The 23,301-nt window shown below is 40.7% G+C and overlaps 1 long non-coding RNA gene across 2 annotated transcripts; it reads right to left on the bottom strand.

Annotated features, from left to right (window-relative positions):
* LOC106505808 lies at positions 10,533–21,678 on the bottom strand. 2 transcript variants are annotated; one of them, XR_001300575.2, is made up of 5 exons: positions 20,131–21,678; positions 18,979–19,092; positions 13,885–13,920; positions 11,227–11,278; positions 10,533–10,561 (listed from the first exon to the last, which is right to left on the bottom strand). It is a non-coding gene; the product is annotated as an uncharacterized LOC106505808 (long non-coding RNA). The 2 variants fall into 2 exon arrangements; XR_002337901.1 differs by having other exon boundaries at positions 18,979–21,678.

The raw sequence follows: 23,301 nt of genomic DNA, 5'->3' as shown, positions 1-23,301 counted from the left end.
AAAATAAAATAGAAACCAAAAACATATTAGAAAACATTAATACAACTAAGAACTTGTTTTCTTAAAAGATAGACAAAATCAATAAACCTCTAACCAGTCTCACCATGAAGAAAAGAGAGAGGACCGAAATATGCAAAATAAGAAATAAAGGTGAAGAAATAACTATCAATACCAGAGATCTACAAAAAATCATAAGACAATTCTATGAACAGTCATATGCCAATACATTTGACAACCTGGAAGGAATGGAAGATTTTTGGAAATATACAGCCTGCCAAGACTGAGTCAAGAAGAAACAGATAAACCTATGTACCTATGGTCAAAGGAGACAAGAATATACAATGGAAAAAAGATAGTTTTTTCAAGAAGTGGTATTGGAAAAGCTGGAAATCTACATGTAAGACAATGAAATTAGAACACTCACTGACACCATATACAAAAATAAACTAAAAATGTTTTAAAGACCAACATATAAAACATGACATCTTATAACTTCTTGAAGAGAATATAGGCAAAATGTTCTCTGACAAAAATTAAGCAATATTTTCTTAGAGCAAGAAAGGCAGAAGAAATAAAAGCCAAAATAAACAAATGGGGCCTAATTAAACTTAGAAGCTTTTGCACAGCAAAGGTAACCTTCAACAAAATGAAAAGACAACCCATGGAATTGGAAAAAATATTTGCAAATGATGCAACTGACAAGGGGTTAATATCCAAAATATGCAAACAGCTCATGCAACTCAATTTGCAAAAAACCAAAAAATCCAATAAAAAAAAGAACAGATGATCTAAATAGACATTTTTCCAAAGATATACAGATGTCCACCAGGCACGTGAAAAAACAGTCAACATTGCTAATTATTAGAAAAGTGCAAATCAATACCACAATGAGGTCTCCCCTCATAGCAGTCAGAATGACTGTCATCAAAAAGTCTACAAATAATAAATGCTGGAGAGGGTGTGGAGAAAAGGGAGCCAACCCTCCTACACTATTGTTGGGAAGGTAAATTGGTGCAGCTCCTATGGAAAATTGTATGAAGTTTCCTTAAGAAACTAAAAATAGAACTAACTACCATATGATCCAGAAATCCCACTCCTGGTTCCCAGAAAAAGTGAAAACTCCTACTTGAAAAGATTCATGCACCCCAGTGGTCACAGCAGCACTGTTTACAGTAACCTAGACATGGGAGCAACTCAACTGCCTAGCTTCAGATAATTGGTTTAAGAAAATGTGGCACATATATACACACAAGAATATTAGTCATAAAAGAATAAAATATTGCTTAAATAGGAGAATACTATAAAAAAAGAGTACTTGCAGCAACATGGATGAACCTAGATAATATTGAAGTAAATCAAAGACAAATGCTATATCACTCATATGTGGAGTCTAAAATATAATACAAGTGAACCTATATACAAAACAGAAGCAGACTCACAGACATAGAAAACAAATTTATGGTTACCAAAAGGAAGCGGGGGGGAGGGAGGGAAGGAAGGAGGGAGGGAAGGAGGGACAGATTAGGAGTATGGGATTAACAGATACAAATTACATAAAATTGAGAGGCAAGGGTTTACTGTATGACTCGGGGAACTGTGTTCAGTGTCTTGTAATTATAATGGGATATAGTCTGAAAAAATATAACTGAATCACTTTGACATACATCTGTAACTAACACAATATAAATCAATTATACTTCAAGTTAAAAAAATTAACTTGCAGCTTTTAGGTTGTACATTTTTCATCAGTTGACACAATACGGGACTTTTGCTCTTGTGTAGGTAGCTGGACTTCAGCTCTTGGTTGGCTAAGCCAGCTCTTGGAGAACCAATTCATAGAAGGATACACCTCAACAAAATTAGGTCTTTGCTCCTTTCATCCCCACCTTGCCTGAATTTTACTCAACTCAGCTTTGGCCGCTCACTGTTCAAAAGCCAATACTTGAGAAACAAGTGTTGGTTGGAAAGGAAAGATTACTTTATTCAGGAGGCCAGCAACCTAGGGAAAAGGCAGACCCATATCTAAACACCAACTATGAACATTCTTCTTGCTCAAGAAAGTTTTTAAAGGGAGAATCATTTGGGAAGGGAATCAGAGTCTTTGTTATCTTCCACTGTGTCCAGACTACCTCCTGACTGGTGGTGATGAGGTAACAGGGTGGCATTCCAGGAATCCTGTGCTCAGTCTGATGTTACCATCTTTCACCTAGATGAGGGGCCTTAGTTCCTACAGAGAACTCAAGGATATTGCTATGTATATTCCTTGAGGAGAAACCAGGACCGTGGCCATTGCTACACTCTTGTTTCCTGACCATTCCTCCTTTGTTTCTCTGTTTCTTCCCTTCCCTGATAAACAACTGTTTGAAGCTACCTTTGGAACTCAGGGGAGATCAAGGAGGCTGAATGAAGCCTATTTCCTACAAACAAGAAACGGGGAACACAGAAAGGTTCTGTACCCAGGAGGGCCCCAGGGTTCTGTGCAGTTTTAGAAAAGTGATGTGATTAAGCTCTTATTAGTTTGAAGTATGTTATTTCTTTATTGACTAAGATACACGTCCTGAAGGTTATTGGGTCGTGAAATTATTATAGCTCCCACAATGAATCTGTGTTAAATAAAATATTGGCAAAGACAATCTCAAGCTCTGAGCATAATTCTCCTTGAAACAAACAGTAGGAACTCCCAATTAGAGCCAGCTGGTCGGAAGTGCAGGTGACAACCTTAGATTTTGCAGTGACTGATGTCGGAAGTTAGTGCAGTTTTGTAGGACTGAGCCCTTAAACTTGAGAAATATGACACTAACTCTGGGTAGCTACGTAAGAATTGGATTTTAGGACACATAACTGGTGTCCAGAGAGTTGGAGAACTGGTTATTGGTGTGGAAAAAATTCACACATTTTGTGTCAAAAGTATTGTAAAAATAACTAAGATTATGTATTTTGGAAACAAGTCCTTTGCAAGTATGGGGTAGAAAAGTTTTCTTCCCTTCCAGGTTCTTTGGCTGATTTAATAATTAATATAAAATAGATTAATAGAAAAGCAAACAAAAATTTAACAGGTATACTTTCTATATATATAAGGGAGAAACCCAGGATAACTGAGTAACTCTCCAAAGTGGTCAAAGTCATCGCTGTAAATACCAGCTTCATCTAAAGACAGAAGATTTTGGAGTGGGGGGTCGGTTCTGGGAATTATCAGGAAAAGCACAACAAAAGTAAGACTTAAATTCATGTCTTCTTCATTGATAAAACTTTCTAGAGATTTAGATTTCTTCTTGATAGGGGGAGGGAAACACCTTGATAAATGTAAATGTTTCTTTGGAAAGGGTGACTTCTCAGTTTTCAGTTTCACTTGTGTCTTTCATTTCTTTAAAAAAAAAAAAACAGCTTAAAATAATCAGTATGTCACAAAGGCACATTTGGGGAGGCAAAATCTGTTCTTCATTAAATGTATGTGTTGCAAACATTTTATCCAATCTGATGGCTTGCCTCTTTGCTTTCTTTTAAAAAATGTTTTTAATTTTTTGTTTTTGTTTTTTGCCACACTCCAGGTATATGGAAGTTCCCAGGCTAGGGGTCTAATCGGAGCTGTTGCTGCCAGTCTACACCACAGCCACAGCAATGCCAGATCCGAGCCATGTTGGCGACCTACACCACAGCTCACGGCAACATCGGATCCTTAACCCACTGAGCAAGGGCAGAGATCGAATCCACAACCCTCTGGTTCCTAGTCAGACCCGTCTCCGCTGCGCCACAACGGGAACTCCTGTTCTCTTTAAAAGCCATTCTGTCTATTTCTGCCTTTTTACTGGAGCATTTAGACCATTAACATTACACACTATCTCCTACTAGTAGCCCAGAGCTATTCCCAGGGTCATTAACTCCCTGGCATTCTTGGTCTGTCCCTCCTGACCGGTTGAACATGGTCTTACAGTAAGAAAAAGTCAGCATGTAGAGGAAGGATGAGTGTCAAAGAGATGAAGGAATGGCCTTAACAATATCCCCTTCAAAGGAAATAAAAAAGGGAAGGGTATTTTATTTCTTTGTCTGGGGTATACAGTGTTGTTAGGGGAAATAAGTCTGGGGATATCAGAAATGTGTGTGTTGAAAGGTTTAAGACAGTGAGCTCTGTAGTAAGACACCAAAAAAGGAAAGGGGAAAAAAAAAGACACAGAACTCAGGCCCTTTTGTGTTTGTTAGTTTTTTTAAAGATAACTTTTTCAAGTATTTACCATGCCCTTACGCCTTCCAGTACTAAGGCTCTCATTTGTATTATTGGATTTAATGTTTACAACAATACCCTGTGTTAGATGGTATTATTTTACAAATGAGGAAACTGAAACTGAGAAAAGTTATGTCCCACAGTGAATAAAGGCAGAGCCTGGATTCTACCTGGATTATCAGAAGCTAGATCCTGTGCTGGGAGGGGCTGTATGGGATAAGCTTTGCCTGCTTCACAGACCTCTGTTCATTTGCAGTGAATGTTCTGTGGAGTGTATCTTTCAGAAACCTAAGTTGTGTTAACAGATTGCCACAAACTGGGTGATCAGGGAAATGTTTAGTCCACTTTCATAACTCCCTGGCCCTGGGACAAGGGCTGGAATGGGCTTCTTGCAGGGACTCAGAACCATCTGGCTCCTGGGTGCTCCTACACCCCAACCTTTAGGATTAGTAAGGGAAGGCTCTGCAGCATCCCTATCACTTCACACAATAGCTGCTTGGGCACAAGCTGGCTGTGGAACAGCAAGGATGGCTCAATTCATAGGGCCCAAGTGAAAGTTCTAACCTTCCATGTGAGAGCACAAGGCCCCAGGTGGCCTCTCTTGGGACTGATGTTCTTTCAGAGTAGACAATTACAGTATTCTAGGTTGCAGTTTATATTGGTTCAGCTGCAGGCACTCTAGCTGACACAGCTGTATCGTCAGCTGAAGACTGTTAATTCCTCATATAAGTGCAGTGGTATATGAGCTTTGATTTGGGTCTGTCTGGAAAATTAATGAGTAAGTGCCCCTTCTCCAAAATTATCTGGGAATTTCAAGCCCCTGGTGGAAGGCTACCGCTATATCTAGATGTCTTTGACCATTCAGTGCTTTGCTAGCCAGGCTTCAAATTGTGCTGCCCTGATTATTCCCTCTCACATACACCCCTTTTACCAACTCATGCTCCTCCATCCTGTTTCATATGCTTCTGTGAGGTATATGGAGTGGAATAAGAGTGACTCCATTTTTTTAACAAGAAAGTTGAAGTCAGGCAGAAAGAGAGACTTGTCCAAGGTGAAACTGGACCAGGACTCAGAAACAGGAGGTCCTCATTGAGTGAATTTTCAGTGGAGTACAGCACTGGAGGTGAGACAATGTGGCCTTCTACATTTGGCCTTTTTACTTATCCATACTGTAGAATGGGAACAGTCAGCTCAACAGGGTTGTTCCACATTTGAAAAATAAGTACTTCACTTTCTCTGGACTTTCTATAGATTATGTGTTCATTTCCTGCTGCTGTCATAAAAAAATTATCACAAACTCGGTGGCTTAAAGCAATAGACTTCATTCTCTTGCAATACTGGAGGCTAGAAGTCCAAAATCAAAGTGTTCACAGCATTGATTCCTTCCAGAGACTTTGAGAGAGAGTCAGTTCCACGTCTTTCTTCTAGATATTTGTTGCCAGCTGCAGTTATTAATGTCCCTGACTTGTAGATGCACCACTCCAACCTCTTCCTCTATCTTCATGTCTCCTTGACCACTGTGCATGCCTGTCTTCTGTGTTTCTCCGAGGACACTTGTTATTGGATTTGGAGCCCACTTGGATAATCCAGGATGATATCATCTCAAAACCCTTAATTACATCTGCAAAGATCCTTTTTCCAAATAAAGTCCTATTCATAGGCTCTAGGGATAGAGATATGGGCATATCTTTTTTGGGGAGTGGGCATCTTTCACCCCACTACAGATCCCTTGAGTCCTACTCCTTTGGATTTATTTGAGTCATTTTCAGCTTGCTGCAGGCTGGAGCTGAGTGGAATACAGAATCTACAAATAATCTAAGCAATAATATGCTTCTGAGCTTTTGCTATATGAAAATAATTGAGAGGGGAGTTGGTGACTTAAAAACAACTTCCCACTGCTCACCTAACTGTAATGTACTAATAGGTATACAAGTAGACAATCCAGGACACTGGTGGCATGCAAGTAAAGCAGCAGACATCATGCCATCACCTCTTAGAGATGTACTTGGCATATGTAAATAGCTTTAACAGCAACAAAAACCTCTCTCCTAAAATCCCACTCAGAGTTAAAGGAAATGCTATCATTTCTTTTGCCTTTGGGGTAGACTCAGAGTAATGTCACAGAGAGATGACCTTATAGGAAATTAGAAGGGTTAAGACATGTCAGACTTGACCCTTTGAAAATACTTTTTGTGGTCTTTATCAGAACTTTTTTTTTTGTTATTTCCCCAATACATTTTTTTTTCTACTCTACAGCATGGTGACCCAGTTACACATACATGTATACATTCTATTTTTTCACATTATCATGCTCAATCATAAGTGACTAGACATAATTCCCAGCACTACACAGCAGGATTTCATTGCTAATCCATTCCAAAGGCAATAATCTGCATCTATTAACCCCAAGCTCCCAATACACCCCACTCCCTCCCTCTCCCCCTTGCCAACCACAAGTCTATTCTCCAAGTCCATGATTTTCTTTTCTGTGGAAAGGTTCATTCGTGCCCTATATTAGATTCCAGATATAAGTGACATCATATGGTATTTGTCTTTCTCTTTGTGACTTAACTTCACTCAGGATGAGAGTCTCTAGTTGCATCCATGTTGCTGCAAATGGCATGATTTCGTTCTTTTTTTGGCTGAGTGGTATTCCATTGTGGTATACACCACACCTTCCTAATCCAATCATCCGTCCATGGACATTTGGGTTGTTTCCATGTCTTGGCTATTGTGAATAGTGCTGCAATGAACATGCAGGTGCATGTGTCTCTTTTAAGGAAAGTTTTGTCCGGATAGATGCCCAAGAGTGGGATTGCTGGGTCATATGGTAGTTCTATGTATAGATTTCTAAGGTACCTTCATACTGCTTTCTGTAGTGGTTGTGCCAGCTCACATTTCCACCAAGAGTGCAGGAGGGTTCCCTTTTCTCCATACCCCCTCCAGCATCTGTTATTTGTGGACTTATTAATGATGGCCATTCTGACTGGTGTGAGGTGGTATCTCCTGGTTGTTTTGATTTGCATTTCCCTTATAATCAGCGATGTTGAGCATTTTTTCATGTGCTTGTTGGCCATCTGCATATCTTCTTTGGAGAAATGTCTCTTAAGGTCTTTTGCCCATTTTTCCTTTGGGTTTTTGGCTTTTTTGCTGTTGAGTTGTATAAGTTGCTTGTATATCCCAGAGATTAAGCCCTTGTCCATTGCATCATTTGAAACTATTTTTTTCCATTCTGTAACTTGTCTTTTTGGTTTCCTTTGCTATGCAAAGGCTCGTCAGTTTGCTTAGGTCCCATTGGTTTATTTTTGCTTTTATTTCTGTTGCTTTGGGAGACTGACCTGAGAAAATATTTATAAGGTTGATGTCAGAGAGTGTTTTCCTGTGTTCTCTTCCAGGAGTTTGATGGTGCCTTGTCTTACATTTAAGTCTTTAAGTGATTTTGCGTTTATTTTTGTGCCTGGTGTGAGGGTGTGTTCTAGTTTCATTGATTTGCATGCAGCTGTCCAGGTTTCCCAGCAATACTTCCTGAAAAGACTATCTTATTCCCATTTTATGTTCTTGCCTCCTTTCTCAAAGATTAATTAACCATAGGTGTCTGGGTTTATTTCTGGGTTTCCTGTTTTGTGCCATTAGTCGGTCTGTCTGTTTTGGTACCAGTACCACACTGTCTTGATGACTGTGGCTTTGTAATATTGCCTGAAGTCTGGGAGAGTGATGCCTCCTGCTTGGTTTTTGTTCCTTGGAATTTTGGTTGATTCCTGTAGCCAAACACTCTTAAGGAAGTGTGGAGCACAAACCCCTTCCCCCAAAAATCTTTTCACTGTATCAAGTAATTAACATCCTAAATAATTCCCAAAAGGCATTATTTCTGAAGACTTTTGAAGAATCCATTGATTCTTTGGATTCATTTTCAAAAAATGAGCTCTGTGGAAAAATTACTACTTTCAATCTTTTTTTCTCATGAAGCTAAGGAACTCCTAAAAACAAGGACCAGTTGAATATAGAGCTCTATATTGTACATCCTTCCCTAATTAAGAGTCTGCCCCATCTCACTAACATCTGTCAATACTGATTTCGAGATTAATCCACTAAGCCAAGACCCTGAACCACAAGAATTTATGAGAATCAAGGTCACCTAATGAATTTTGTCTAAAAATAAGGAAGTGCCTAATGCTTTTTTTTTTTTTTTTTTTTTTTTTTTTGTCTTTTGTTGTTGTTGTTGCTATTTCTTGGGCCGCTCCCGCCGGCATATGGAGGTTCCCAGGCTAGGGGTTGAATCGGAGCTGTAGCCACCGGCCTACGCCAGAGCCACAGCAACACGGGATCCGAGCCGCGTCTGCAACCTACACCACAGCTCACGGCAACGCCGGATCCTTAACCCACTGAGCAAGGGCAGGGACCGAACCCGCAAACTCATGGTTCCTAGACGGATTCGTTAACCACTGCGCCACGACGGGAACTCCGCCTAATGCTTTTAATTCCATTCCATATTTCATTCTGTTACCTCAGATGTTGTATTTGGTTATTTTTCTTCCTATTATTATGAACCCTCAGCTCTGCAAAACTACAGTTTTATAAGCAGATTCTGTTCAATGTTTTCTTTTTTTTTTTATTTTCCCACTGTACAGCAAAGGGATCAAGTTATCCTTACATGTATACATTACAATTACATTTTTTCCCCCACCCTTTCTTCTGTTGCAACATGAGTATCTAGACATAGTTCTCAATGCTACTCAGCAGGATCTTCTTGTAAATCTATTCTAAGTTGTGTCTGATAAGCCCAAGCTCCCGATCCCTCCCACTGCCTCCCCCTCCCATCAGGCAGCCACAAGTCTTTTCTCCAAGTCCATGATATTCTTTTCTGAGGAGATGTTCATTTGTGCTGGATATTAGATTCCAGTTATAAGTGATATCACATGGTATTTGCCTTTGTCATTCTGGCTCATTTCACTCAGTATGAGAGTCTCTAGTTCCATCCATGTTTCTGCAAATGGCATTATGTCACTCTTTTTTATGGCTGAGTAGTATTCCATTGTGTATATATACCACTTCTTCCGAATCCAATCATCTGTCGATAGACATTTGGGTTGTTTCCATGTCCTGGCTGTTGCGAATAGTGCTGCAGTGAACATGCGGGTGCATGTGTCTCTTTTAAGTAGAGTTTTGTCCGGATAGATGCCCAAGAGTGGGATTGCAGGGTCGTATGGAAGTTCTATGTATAGATTTCTAAGAAATCTCCAAACTGTTCTCCATAGTGGTTGTACCAGTTTACATTCCCACCAACAGTGCAGGAGGGTTCCCTTTTCTCCACGACCCCTCCAGCACTTGTTGCCTGTGGACTTATTAATGATGGCCATTCTGACTGGTGTGAGGTGGTATCTCCTGGTTGTTTTGATTTGCATTTCCCTTATAATCAGCGATGTTGAGCATTTTGTCATGTGTTTGCTGGCCATCTGTATATCTTCCTTGGAGAACAGTCTCTTAAGGTCTTTTGCCCATTTTTCCGTTGGGTTTTTGGCTTTTTTGCTGTTGGGTTGTATAAGTTGCTTATATATTCTAGAGATTAAGCCCTTGTCCGTTGCATCATTGGAAACTATTTTCTCCCATTCTGAAAGTTGTCTTTTTGTTTTCTTTTGGGTTTCCTCTGCTGTGCAAAAGCTTTTCAGTTTGATTAGGTCCCATGGGTTTATTTTTGCTCTAATTTCTTTTTTTTTTTTCTTTTCCTACTGTACAGCAAGGGGGTCAGGTTATCCTTACATGTATACATTACAATTACATTTTTTCCCCCACCCTTTCTTCTGTTGCAACATGAGTATCTAGACATAGTTCTCAATGCTATTCAGCAGGATCTCCTTGTAAATCTATTCTAAGTTGTGTCTGATAAGCCCAAGCTCCCGATCCCTCCCACTCCCTCCCTCTCCCATCAGGCAACCTCAAGTCTTTTCTCCAAGTCCATGATTTTCTTTTCTGAGGAGATGTTCATTTGTGCTGGATATTAGATTCCAGTTATAAGTGATATCATATGGTATTTGTCTTTGTCTTTCCGGCTCATTTCACTCAGTATGAGAGTCTCTAGTTCCATCCATGTTTCTGCAAATGGCGTTATGTCATCCTTTTTTATGGCTGAGTAGTATTCCATTGTGTATATATACCACTTCTTCCGAATCCAGTCATCTGTCGATGGACATTTGGGTTGTTTCCATGTCCTGGCTATTGTGAATAGTGCTGCAGTGAACATGCGGGTGCATGTGTCTCTTTTAAGTAGAGTTTTGTCCGGATAGATGCCCAAGAGTGGGATTGCAGGGCCATATGGGGAGGATCCTAAAGGCAGCGAGAGAAATCCTAAAGGCAGCGAGAGAAAACAGAATGTTACTTACAAGGGAACCCCCATAAGAATATCAGCTGATTTCTCTACAGAAACACTACAGGCCAGGAGGGAATGGCAAGAGATATTTAAAGTGCTAAAAGGAAAAAATATGCAACCTAGAATACTCTATCCAGCAAGAATATCATTTAAAATAGAAGGGGAAATAAAAATTTTCCCCAACAAACAAAAACTTAAAGAATACAGCAACACAAAACCCAGGTTAAAGGAAATATTGAAGGGGCTTCTCTAAACCGAAAAGAAAGGAAGGAAAGGGAAGAAAAAAGAAAAGGAAAAAAAAAAAAAAAGAAGAAGAAGAGGAAGAACTAGGACTGAGGAAACCGCAATCAGAGAGCAGTCACTCAGATAAGCCAGCATACAGATTTAATCATGAACATGCTTCAAACAAAATAAAATTAAAAAGAAAAAAATAAAAAAGAGTCATCAAAACCATAAAATGTGGGCAAGGGATGTTAGGAAGTAAATAACCCTTTTTGTTTGTTTGTATGTCTCTCTTCTTAATTTTAATATAGTAATGAAGTGTTTGAACTTACAGGACCATCAGGCTAAAACACACAATTATGGGAAGGGGTTAGCATACTTAAAAAACATACTCTAATTTCTATTGCTTTGGGAGACTGACCTGAGAAAATATTCATCTTCAATGTTTTCTTAATGTAACAACTTCTGAAAGACTGTGTAAACAGAAAGGAAGAAATAACCATCAAGGTATAAATAAAGTTTTTACTTTTATGGATGCATGTCCCTCAGTTTTTCAAGAAACATTAGAAAAGGTTTAACTTCCTATAATTTTGAAAGGGTAAAGCTTAAAAGCAAGGCTTGAGCAGAGTGGTATGTCTTACCACCATTCTGGGATACAACTGAGATCAGAGCCCAAGACTTCTTGGTTAGAGCACACCAAGGGGAGAAATAGAGAAACAGAGATTAATTGATTATGAATGAGAGAAGCTTTTGAATTAAGTAAAGGTTTGTTCTGATTCAAGGCCCACCTTGCCAAAGCAGCCAGTCAGGGCCAGGTATTTCAGAGAGGAATCAGGATAGATGTGCCCACAAGAAAGATCTTCATTCAGATTCCAATTTAAAATTGCATTTGCAGGCATAAGAGGATAATGCCCTCCTGGCTGATCCTTCCTGCTGTTGTCATGACTGGAATTCTTGTGGTCCTCATGCATGCTTTTATTTGTTCATTGCATTGGTCTAAGGGCACAAATTCACTACATGATTATATCTTCAGAATAATTATCTGTGGGAACTCCTGTCTGGCATTACATCAGATGAGAAGGTGCCCTGTAGTTTTTACTCCTTCTATGCAATGCATTTCTTCCCCCCAAAGTAAGTCTCTTTATGCCCTTCCCAGTCTCTCTCATAATTCTTCCTTAGCCTGTCTCATAAATGCTGAAGGCTTCCAAGTTGTCATTTGGAGATTTCTTTACTTAGGATTGTTTATGGCCAAGGAAGTTCACAAGATTATGGGAGACTTACCCAGACCCTGACTACTTTTCCCTTCTAGAATGCATTCCAGCTATTCTCCTTATACTTGAAGCCACGGCAGCATTTCTTATGCATGTGGAACTGCAGCTCTGATATTTGCTTAATAACATTTGGCAATACATGTTTTCAAATGCTTGGTTTTCTTGGAACACTTTCCAGATGCTTTGTGCCCTCACATTTTGTTATTCAGTCCATAAAAGATCTACTTCTTAGACCTGTCTGGGGCCTTGGCTTTCAGTCTCTTTTGTCTGTGGGGAAACCAGTTAAGTCTTGGGCCACAAGGGATGATCTCTTTTGCGCATCCCTTCATGATGCCAAATATCATCTAGCAAATGATTGGAATAAGACTATTTGTAGTTCTCTCCCCACTGTATCTTGAGGGCCACACTAATACATACAGAATAAAAACTTTTTAAACAAGCAATCTAGAAGTTCAGACAACATTGGAGGAGAAGTGGCCACGGGGCAGGGTTGGGCAGGGACTGGTTAGAAGGTGGTGGTTTCATTTGAACAAACTATCATGCTTACATGTACCAGTTTGGTTAAGGCACATTTGCTTCCTTTTTCTCCTGTGTATTCATACATATAAGTTTGTCTCAGAGGCTGTTAGAGAATCCAAGAAAGTGTCATCTTCATGCATGACTTGCATGAAGTCATGATTGCTCAATTCACATGTGAAGATGATAGCAATGAGAATGGCCCAGAACTGAAGCCAGTTAAAATTGTGAAGAAGGTAAATTTTGAGGTCAAGCCTAACTTCTCTGTTTTTGTAGCCTTCTTCCTGAACTAACTCAGATATACTTTATTATAGCACCCTTTTATTACAAAAAGAAATCTGCCTTACAGATGTAGGATTTCAAAGATCAGAACTCTTCAGTCACTGCTATATTGATTCCTCTTCACCCTCAGTAATGAGAGCTTTTCGCTCTAGTCACTTTCTTCCTTCCACTGGGGAATTTATTTTAATTTGGAAAAAAAAAAAAGAGCTAGAAAGTTCAGCTGTGTTTTGCCTATGGGGAGAAGAGAGAAAATGAAATTGAGCCTAAAAAGATGGTTCCAATACACCCAAATGAAGGTGGTTATTAGAGTAAGGACCTTCTCAAATACAGAATGCATTCCAACATGAAAAAAATATTTAGAGACAGAATAAACCAGTGTTAGCAAACTAAATTGAGATGGTTGGAATGTTTCCTCTAAGACTGGAATTAATTCCCTGGTGGGTACTTAAAAAAACAGAGTATATTGAGTTTGCTTTTTTTGCTTTTCTTTATAAAAGCAATTCATGATCATTAGAAAAAATTTAAATATTTTTAGAAAAGGGGGAAGGAAAAACCCCCACCAAAACTACTAGATTGGAAATAATTTTGGAGGTCAGTGGGATTTTGCGAAAAGAACATGGCCTTTGGGATTAGAAAGAACTGGTTTTCATTCCAGTTGTGTGTCCTTGGGAAAATCCCTTCAGTTTTAACAGATGCTTAATAAATTGAAGTTGGGGGAAAAAAGAACCTGATCATTTTTACATATCAGAGTCACTAGCAAAGTAGAGTCCCCTTTCTTTTTTATATATGGCACTGGTTTAGAAACAGTGTTCAACTATGTTTCATCTTCTTGTTTTGACTTATTTTTCATTGTTAAGACCTGAACTCCACATTCTTGGCTTTCTCACTTGACACTTCCATTACAACATTATTTTTAGCTATTGCCATGACCCCTGTCATTGTAGCTCTTGACTTCCTTCTCCAGAAGCCTTTCTTTAACCCTTTCCAAGACACCTTAAGTCTCTACTTACCAGTCTCAGCTGTGTCAATGATGTCTCACTGTCCATCTAGAAAGAGAGTAGGCAACCATGAACTTGAGCCTGCAAGCCCTTCTTCATTCTTGAAGTCCATGAATATTGTTTTTAAAATGGTTATGGTAAGTCCTATTGATACTATGTTTTAAAGAACTACTATGATGTTATGTCTACATGATAAAATAATTCAGAATTCAAATGTTGGAAAAACTATTGTATCTCATGTATATTGACTCTTATCAGACTTTTATATGCTTTAGAAGAGCACCCACTCCTCCTGCAAGTCTGTCTCACACACTGTGCAGGGCAGCCCCCTCGAGTCCAGGAGGCTACCCTCCCAAGGTGGAAGAAAACTGAGGCTCTACATAGAACCTCTTTCCTTAACCCAGGCTAATTATGAAGTTCATGGGTAAAAAATTAAAGTCTGAAGCATTGGTGAAAACTTAATGCTTATCAAAAACCACAGTAAAGCAATACTCAATATCTTTCCTGGGATGAAAGTAATATTTCATGAAAAACAGGGTTGTGAAAACTAGTTTTGTGGGTGAAGCTCAGCATTTTTTTAATGAAAGAATAAAATAAAATAGAAAATATCAAAGAATGAAATAGATTGTACAGGTACAGATAATATTTCATGAACTTTAAAAAAATTGTGCATGTGTGTCTTTGTAAATTTTTTTCCATAGTCAAAATCAGAAATCTTTAAAAACCCTTGGGATAGGAACTTGGATTAGTGTGAAAGTTGCCTGATACTGGGACCTTGAAAGAGGAAGTTTGGGGAAAGTAGGGTAATGATAGGGAAATGTAGGTACTTGGGCAAGTACCAAAAATAGACTAGTCCTTCACAGTTCTGCCAAACTCATACACACACACCACACCACATCCTACATACACATTTTCTATCCCTAACATCACACTCATAAATGCCTAAAAATTCCTCATCTGCTTCCTTTAGTATAAATGCCATAGGCTCCACCCTGAACCTGAAGGAGTCTTGCAAAATACCAGTACAAGTAGATGTCTACAGAAAGAAGATCAAGAACACCCAGAGACTTCTTCTTTCCTAGGCTGAGTGTAAACAGTTAATGAAGGAGTGATTAACCACCTACTCTTTACATTGCTTCCTATTGTAGAGTCTCTGCTTTGGGATATTTAGATGAATAAAATCATACATAGATGAAATCCTCCAGTCTTAGGTTAAATAATACTCAGTTAAAATTCAAATACGAGGAGTTCCTGTTGTGTCTCAGCAGGTTAAGGACCTGATATAGTCTCCATGATGATGCAGGTTCGACCCCTGTCCTCACTCACTGGGTTAAGGATTAGGCTTTGCTGCAAGTGGCAGCATAGGTCACAGATGTGGCTCAGATCTGGTGTTTCTGTGACTGTGGTGTAGACCTGTGGCTGCAACTCTGATTTTACCTCTAGTCTGGGAACTTCCATCTGTCACAGGTGTGGCCATTAAAAAAAAACCAAAAAACCATGAGAAAGCCCGAGTTTAGTGTTCTTGGTCATCTGTATCACTTGTTCTGCAAATACTGCAACAATCCCTCCTAAGGAGGTGTCTGATTAAACCATGTCCACTGCTCGGTTCTCTCTAAATGGTGCAAGAAGTGTATGTGTGTGGTTTTCTCACCCTGTGTTTGATCTCAAACGGTACCTTAGAGAAGCTGTCATCTAGGCAGCTGAGCTTAAGCCACAAGCATCTCTTCTAACTTTCCTTATTCGGGTACACTCTACCTTTTCTGCATTTTCTTGCCAACATGAAAACCCCACAGAGAGAGTGTGAGAATGAGGTTGAGTGTTGCAGGGAGGGGAACTGAAAAACACTGAGCCATGGAGACATTACTGCCCTGCTGTCAATGTGGGTGGGGGGCTGCAGTGTCTCCCTAGGTCCCCACAGTTCTGGGACTGCCCAGGCCCTTCTTAGCCCCTCCTCTTCCTATAGGGCTAAGAGGGAGCTTCCTTCCTGTTCTTTGAGCTTCTCTCCTGCCATTGCTTCCCCTTGTCCCCTCTCCTAGGACACCTTCCCGTGAGTTACCCTCACCAGGCATCTGATCGAGCCACCTCACCTGGGAAACCTCCTTCACTGACCTTTGTTTCATTTGTTACCCTCTGAAAGTTTAATTTCTATAACCGTTTAGCCTAATTTTGGTTTGCCTTATAATGTATTTTATAGTTAACACTCTAATCCCAGAGGTACAAAGAGGGCTACTGAGTTTCCCATATTGTTCTACTTCTTGAGCTAGGTGGTGATTTCATGGGTGTGTTCACTTTGTGATAGTTCATTAGGCCGAACACTTGTGATTTGTGCATTTCCTGTGCATATGTTATATTTCAGTAGGAGGGTTTTAATATTCTTATCTTGTCTACTAGTCTATTCCTTGAGGACAGTAATCTCCATATGTTCCCTAACATACAGTAAAATACTTGGCACTTAGAGAGTTATCAGGAGGCATTGATTTAAATTTTAGTGACCCTTGTTATGGAGGCAACAAGGTCCAGTAGAAAAACACTGGTCTAGAAATATAGAGACTTGAATTCTGGTCCTGGGCCTGTTGTCATTTACCTGAACTAATTTGAACAAGTTATTTGGCCTCTCTAGGTTTCAGCTTGAATGACTGTAAAATAGACCCTTCTGCATGTGCCTTCTTGACCTCACAAGGATCCTTCTAGGGATTAGATGAGGTCATGGCATAAAAGCATATTAAAGTAGAAAGGGCTAGGTAAACATGAGATTGGTTTTATCAGGAACCTACTGTCTGTATCCTTGTCTCCTGGTCTGATTGGATTGCAAACAACCAGGGGTGGGCTTTTGTCCCTCTCTTTGTGCAATAGCAGTGGAAACGCTTTTATGCTATGAAGGATCATTTCAAAGGAATGTCCCCTCGGAGTTCCCATCGTGGCTTAGTGGTTAACGAATATGATTAGGAACCTTGAGGTTGTGGGTTCGATTCCTGGCCTCACTCATTGGGTTAAGGATCCAGCATTGCCATGAGCTGTGGTATAGGTCACAGACATGGCTCAGATCCCGAGTTGCCCTGGCTCTGGCTTAGGCCGGTGGCTACAGCTCCGATTAGACCCCTAGCCTGGGAACCTCCATATGCCGAAGGCGCAGCCCTAGAAAAGGAAAAAAAAAGGAATGCCCCTCATTTCCCAGCCTGGCTCCCCCAGGTCATCTCAGAGAGCCTTTCCATGCTCTCTCTGAGCCCCTGTTTGCAATTTCCCATGAGGTTTGACTTATGAAGACCCCTTCTGCCTTCCCCCCGGACCACACACTAGACTTGCTCACCCTGAAGTATGCAGAGAGCTCTAGCCAAGAAGGAAGTAGCTCACTGGACCTACCAGGTGGAAGGCCATGGGGTAGGAGGAAGGAAAATGGGGTGTTAGAATTATAAGGACCCTACAAAGAAAAGGGCCTGATCACCTTCACCACGGGCTGAAGTGAAAACAAGGGGCTTCTCTTGGGCAGGAGCTATTAAACGTCTTGCTCAGAAGTTGACTGGTCAATCAAAAAGCAGTTTTAAATTGCTTTTCCATTTTGGATAGAGGATGTAGGGTGGAGGGGTAGGGGTGTTGGCAAATGTATGGAACATCTGGAATTCTCATACATTTTGTTGGGAGTGGAAATTGGTATAAACATTTTGGAAGTGGGTTTAGAGGTATCTACTATAACTGTCCATATGCATATCCTATATCCCCCAAATTCCACACCTTAGTGCACAAGAATATTGTAGCAGTATTGCTCACAACAGCCTGAACATCCATTAATAATAGAATGAGTAAGCAAATTATGATAAATTTATAGGAATGGAATATTATTCAGCAATAATAGTGAACAGTCAACTGCTAACATAACAATGTGGATGAATCTCACAAATGTAATATTGAGTGAAAGAAGTCCAACACGAGAGTACAATTTCATGTATATAAAGTTGAACTGGCAAAAACGATCTATAATTATCCCTGACAAGATAGAGGTTATTTTCAGGGGAAGGAAATTGACTGAGAAGGACACCTGGGACCGGGGTGGGGGTGGTAGTGAGGGGAGGCATTTGGATAATTTTTCATGTCCTATTTCTTGATTTTATGAAGGTTACAAACATTTCACTTTTTAAACTCTTATCTATTTGACTATGAGTTTTGTATTTTTCTGAATGGATCAGAGGTCAATACAAATATTTACTTATAAACCATGCAGAACCTCACCTCCCACCATATAAACCCTAAAAGAGAACTGCCTTGCTGTGACTATGAGATGTGACACCTGTGTGAAGGTGACTTGGCCAGATGACTTAAAATTCTGTACCTGCCTGGGAGGGAGAACATCATCCCCTCCAGGATGCCTGGGTACTGGCAGAAAGATCAGGAGGGCAATTGTCTCAGGTTGGTGCATAATGAGAATGCTGAGCCCTAACTGCTTGATGTAGGTTCCCAGAACATGTCCCTTTGGAGGAAGAATTCAGCAGAGACTGAGGATAGTGAGGCAAATAAGTGTTTATTAAGAGAGAAGAGAGAGAAGCTAGGTGTGGAGAAAGCATAGGCAGGCTCCCATGGTGGGGGCTGTGGTGGGAGAAGAGGGAAAGACAGACAGAAAGAGCCAGAGAGGAAAAGGAGTGACTCATGCTTTGGACGTCATTAAAGTCACTTATATGGGGACAGTCTTTCTGGGCTTCCTCTGGCCAATCGTCTTGCTTTGTCTGGCCTTGAACCCACATTTGACCTGACTCAAGGCCCTTTCCTGTGTGCGCGAGCATCCTTTAGCCAGGTTGGATTCTAGCACAGGGTTTATGGGACGTTGACAGGATGTCTGGTGCCCCTCCTTTCTCTGAGGAACCTTTCAGTGAAAGTGTAGTTCTGTTCCGGAGATCTCCTTGACCTCAAGAATGAAAATAGATGGTCTCTATCTTTTATCCAACCAGTACGTAGCTCTTCCTTGCTCCTGCCATAACCTTTATTTTGAAGTTACCTGTCCACAGGGAACAGACTATAGTTACTCAGCCTGGGACCCATCTATCTCCTACTTCACACTGAAGAGTTAGTCATTTGCAACTTTGAGAAACTCTGAATTAATGAAATAATTTAACACACCTTGAAAGAGAGTCAGGGCCTGCTAGAGGAGGACTTGGGTGGCAGAGCATAGGAGAAAGCCTAAAGGCAGCAGCAGACTACATCTGGGCCTTGCAGTTCCTGGTGAGACAGGCACTGTTAGGAGAAAAACGAGGCGTGTTAGCTCACTCCAGTCACTTGCTATGAAGTGTCAAGATCTGAATCAGGACTTGAACAGCAGTCTGGCTCCAAAGCTTGGAAACTTGGCCATTATGCTGTGTAGCCAAAGTATACATGAAATAGGACAGGGCTGTCCAGTAGACAGAGTAGGGGGTCACATAGGTGAGTAGAATTTTCTGGTAGCCACATACGAAAAAGTAAGAAGAGGTAAATTCATTTTAATGTTATATTTTCTTTAAACTGATATACTCCAAATATTATTTCCACATGTACTAAATATACAAATAATTATTAACGAGGGTTCACTTTTTTAAATACTTGGTTTTGAAAGGCTGTGTGTGTTTCATACTTAGAGTACCTCTCTGTTTTAAGGGCACATGTGGCTAGCAGCCAGCATTTTGGACAGTGCAGGTCTGGGGAGCTGAAGAGGAACTGGAGGATTATCCAGGTGACAGGAACAGTTTGTGACAAGGCTCAGGGAGAAGAGTGCTCTGTGCATTTGAGGTATCTTTCCATGCACTGCCAGTATCTGAGCATCCTGACAGCTGCTGCCACAGACAATTGCTTTGCTGCCCAGGGGACCCCTTTCTGCCTCTAAGAGATTAAAGAGAGCTGAGAGCACACATTCAAGAAGCCTCTCCCAGAAGACTATGAGCTCAGGCTCTCAGACCTAGAGTCAGTAGGAGACCCAGTTTCAGCCGTGCCCTACTAAGTCTCACAGTTGGAGGCCAAGCCTGGCCACCCTAATCTCCTATGCTATGCCTCCACTCCTCTTCAGGCATGCCCTTCTCAGGCTTTCTTCATCCTCTTCTCCTCTGCATCCACTTCACCTTTCATTCCTGACTTCACAGCTTGGGCTAGGTTATTCAGCCTTCTCGCCTCTTCCCTTCTGAGTCTCCAAACCGCCCCCACACTTTGCCCCAATACAGCCTCTTCACATGATTTATGAAGAACCCACTCTAACCAGCAACCACAGTTTGGGCTTCACAGTCCTGCATGTGTATTCCCACATACCTTTGAGCAGTCAGTTTCACAGCCAGTTTTTCCCCTGATCAGAGCTGTCTCTTCTGTCAGTGTCAGATAGACACTGGGCAGATTATAAATAAGTGCTATGAGAATAAAACCATCAAGGGTTGAAAGAAGCTCAATTCTCATGCTAACATGACTGAAAACAGGATGAATGAGGTAACTGCATTTTTATAGTTACTGTGCATTTGCCAAATAATGGCCTGTTGAATCACTCTTTGAAGTCTGTCTGAATATAGCATTTATTATGAATTAATTCTCCATCTGAATAGGAAATAATGATATGCAGTAATGTGAGCTATGTCCATATTTAACTCATTTAGAGAACCTGGGATTCACATTTTGAGATGCTCCAACAATAACAGACTGAATGATGCTCATTTGCAAGACAAGCCTTCCTTGGAGGTGTGGGCAGGTCCTAACAAAACCAAGTGTTAGGGTCAGCCACCACCAGAGATGTGTGAAATGCAAATAAATACTTTTCTTAAAAGGTTTGCAATAATGCCTTATTCCTGTGTAACCCTAGGAAAGATTTAATTAAAATAATGCTATTATCATCCCTGAATGTATAGTCCTTACTTTGAGGACTATACACCAAATAATACCATGGAGGAGTTCCTGCTGTGGTGCAATGGGATCAGCAGTGTCCCTGCTACACCATCACTGGCCCGGCACAGTGGGTTAAAGGATCTGGCGGTGCTGCTGCAACTGTGACTCAGGTCTGATCCCTGACCTAGAACCCCATATGTCAGGGGGAGGCCAAAAAAGAAAAAAAAATGGAAGCAAGAACAAACAATACCATGGAAATTCCTCTGATTCTTAGAAACAGTGGCTTCTACAGAAGAAACTTGTGGTTGCTAGGATGGTGTCAGTGGGTATGCTGTAAACCACAAGGTGAAAGCTCTCCATCATGACTTGGGTAAAGTGCCAGTTCCGCCAAACCTGTAAAGTACCGAGCACACAAGATGAAGTGCAGGTCACTACCTCTCAGAATTGTTTCTCTTTTCATCCATAAAATGTGGGGTAGTAAACCTGCTTCTCAAGGTGGGGTAAAACACTGGGCAGAATGCTCATATATTTCAGGGCTGCTGCTCCCAAAGGGTAGGGGTGGCAGTTGGGGGCACAGGAGTACCCTGAGAAAGAGAATGAGAACGAACTTGCCTGTTCTGATTCTTCCGGAAGTGGGATGGAGCTTTACATTCAATTTCATGAAGGGAATTATGGAGGAGAAATACGAGCCTCAGAAGAAGAGCAGAGTTAAGCCTCTTCTCAATTCATGGCCCTCAATCGTCACCACTCTGAGAAAGACCTTCTCTCATTTTGTTAGGTTTTTTCTTATTTATATTTTTATACATTTCCTTTTCACCCCTGTCCCTTACTTACTTACCCCCACCCCAGATACTAGTATGTACTTGGATGTGTGTGTATATTAATACATATGAAGTTTCATGAAGCCATATCATCTCTTTACACATTTAAAAATATATATGCATTCTTTTTTCTCACATGTATGTGTAACTGGGTCACTATGCTGTACAGTAGGAAAAAAATAATGTATTGGGGAAATAAAATTAAATTACTTAAAAATAAAAATATATATGTAAATATATAAGTATATATATGTGTGTGTGAATACACACACACACACACACACACACACACACACACACATATGGCAGTGGATTATGGAAGTCATTCTTTTCCTTCTTTCTTCACTCATCTCTATGCTTTTAAGGCTTGCTCTTATGCTTGATGAACAATTTTCCGCATTCACCCATTCATTCCCCAGTGATGGACAAAGAGGTAGAAAGTAAAGCATAATGATTAAGTGTACACTCATGAACCAGACTTTTTGGCATCATTCCCACTTAATAAATATATGAACTTAGCCCATTTACTCCACCTCCCCATACCTCAGTGTTCTCATTCCCAAAACCAAGATAGTAATGGTACCTAATTCATGTAGAGTACTGAGAACATATAAAGTACGGAGCATACATAAGTATCCAGCAATGTTAGCCATCATCATTATAATTCATCCCCATATCCAGTGGGGCATAGAACACCCATGTGTACATCTCTCAATGGACCTGTGCCTGAGTTTCTCTGGGGTGTAGATTCCACAGAGAGATGGCTAGTCACAGGGTGTAGGCACATTAACACTTCTCCAAGTACAGCCAAATTGCTTTCCAGGATAACTGCTCCAGTCTCCATTCCTACCATCAGTCCCTGAGGGTTTCAGAAAGTTTTCTCAGCCAGTGAGAATGCAGATTATAACAAGACTCCTCTCCATTTGCACTGACGTCATCTGTCTGGGAGACTTGTCCAAGCTGGGGAAAGAAACAGCTCTGACACACATGACCAATTTAGAAGTCTGGATTATTTTGCTCTCCAGAGCCCTAAGTTCTGTAGTAATTATCAAATAGTAGTCTCACAACATTAGGGGGTCATCAGAATCACCCTGGTGGGTGGTGGTTCAAAGAACTTCCCCAGGGGATTCTGACCCACATCGCCTAGGAGAACATGCACTTCTCACTACCTAAGCCCAAGTAGGAGTCCCTGCCTCTGGGAGCCACTGTGCTGATGGATGAATATTATCAGCACAGGACATGAGGTAGAGAACCACCAGGGAAAGGGTAGGCTTGCAGTGACCCAGGGCCCTGCAGTTGCAGGAGGTTGTCAATGCAATTTGATGGAGCGGAAAGTCCCCTTGTCCAGAAAATTCTCTTACTGTCAGACATTTCTCTGTAGCCCGGATAATATCAGGAGTGTTACTGCAATTCAGTCTTTTGAGTTAAGCCCATCTATTCTCTTAAAGACCATATTCTATCATTATGTTATCTGGACTCTACGTTACTTGGGGTCTGATTGCCTACAGCCCAATAATACCTGTTATTACCAGAAGGTGTAAGCATCTAAGAAGGAGTCCCTGAGGGCCTTGGATGTTTAGTAGGCAAAGAATGATCAATGTTTGATAGATACAGGAGGTGTGGGTCTCAGGCTCTCCAGGTGTAGTAAGTGGAGCTCCCAAGAAGATTCTCAGGCTCACTGAAGGATATCACTTAAATCCAGCCTGGCACCCACATCATCATAAAGATACTAAATCCTACACTTAATAACTGCCAGGTTGAAAGCTGACACTGGGGGTAGGGTTTGGGC

Source organism: Sus scrofa, chromosome 13, assembly GCF_000003025.6.
Source record: "Sus scrofa isolate TJ Tabasco breed Duroc chromosome 13, Sscrofa11.1, whole genome shotgun sequence".
Taxonomy (NCBI): domain Eukaryota; kingdom Metazoa; phylum Chordata; class Mammalia; order Artiodactyla; family Suidae; genus Sus; species Sus scrofa.
This window is presented reverse-complemented; position numbering and strand designations above follow the sequence as displayed.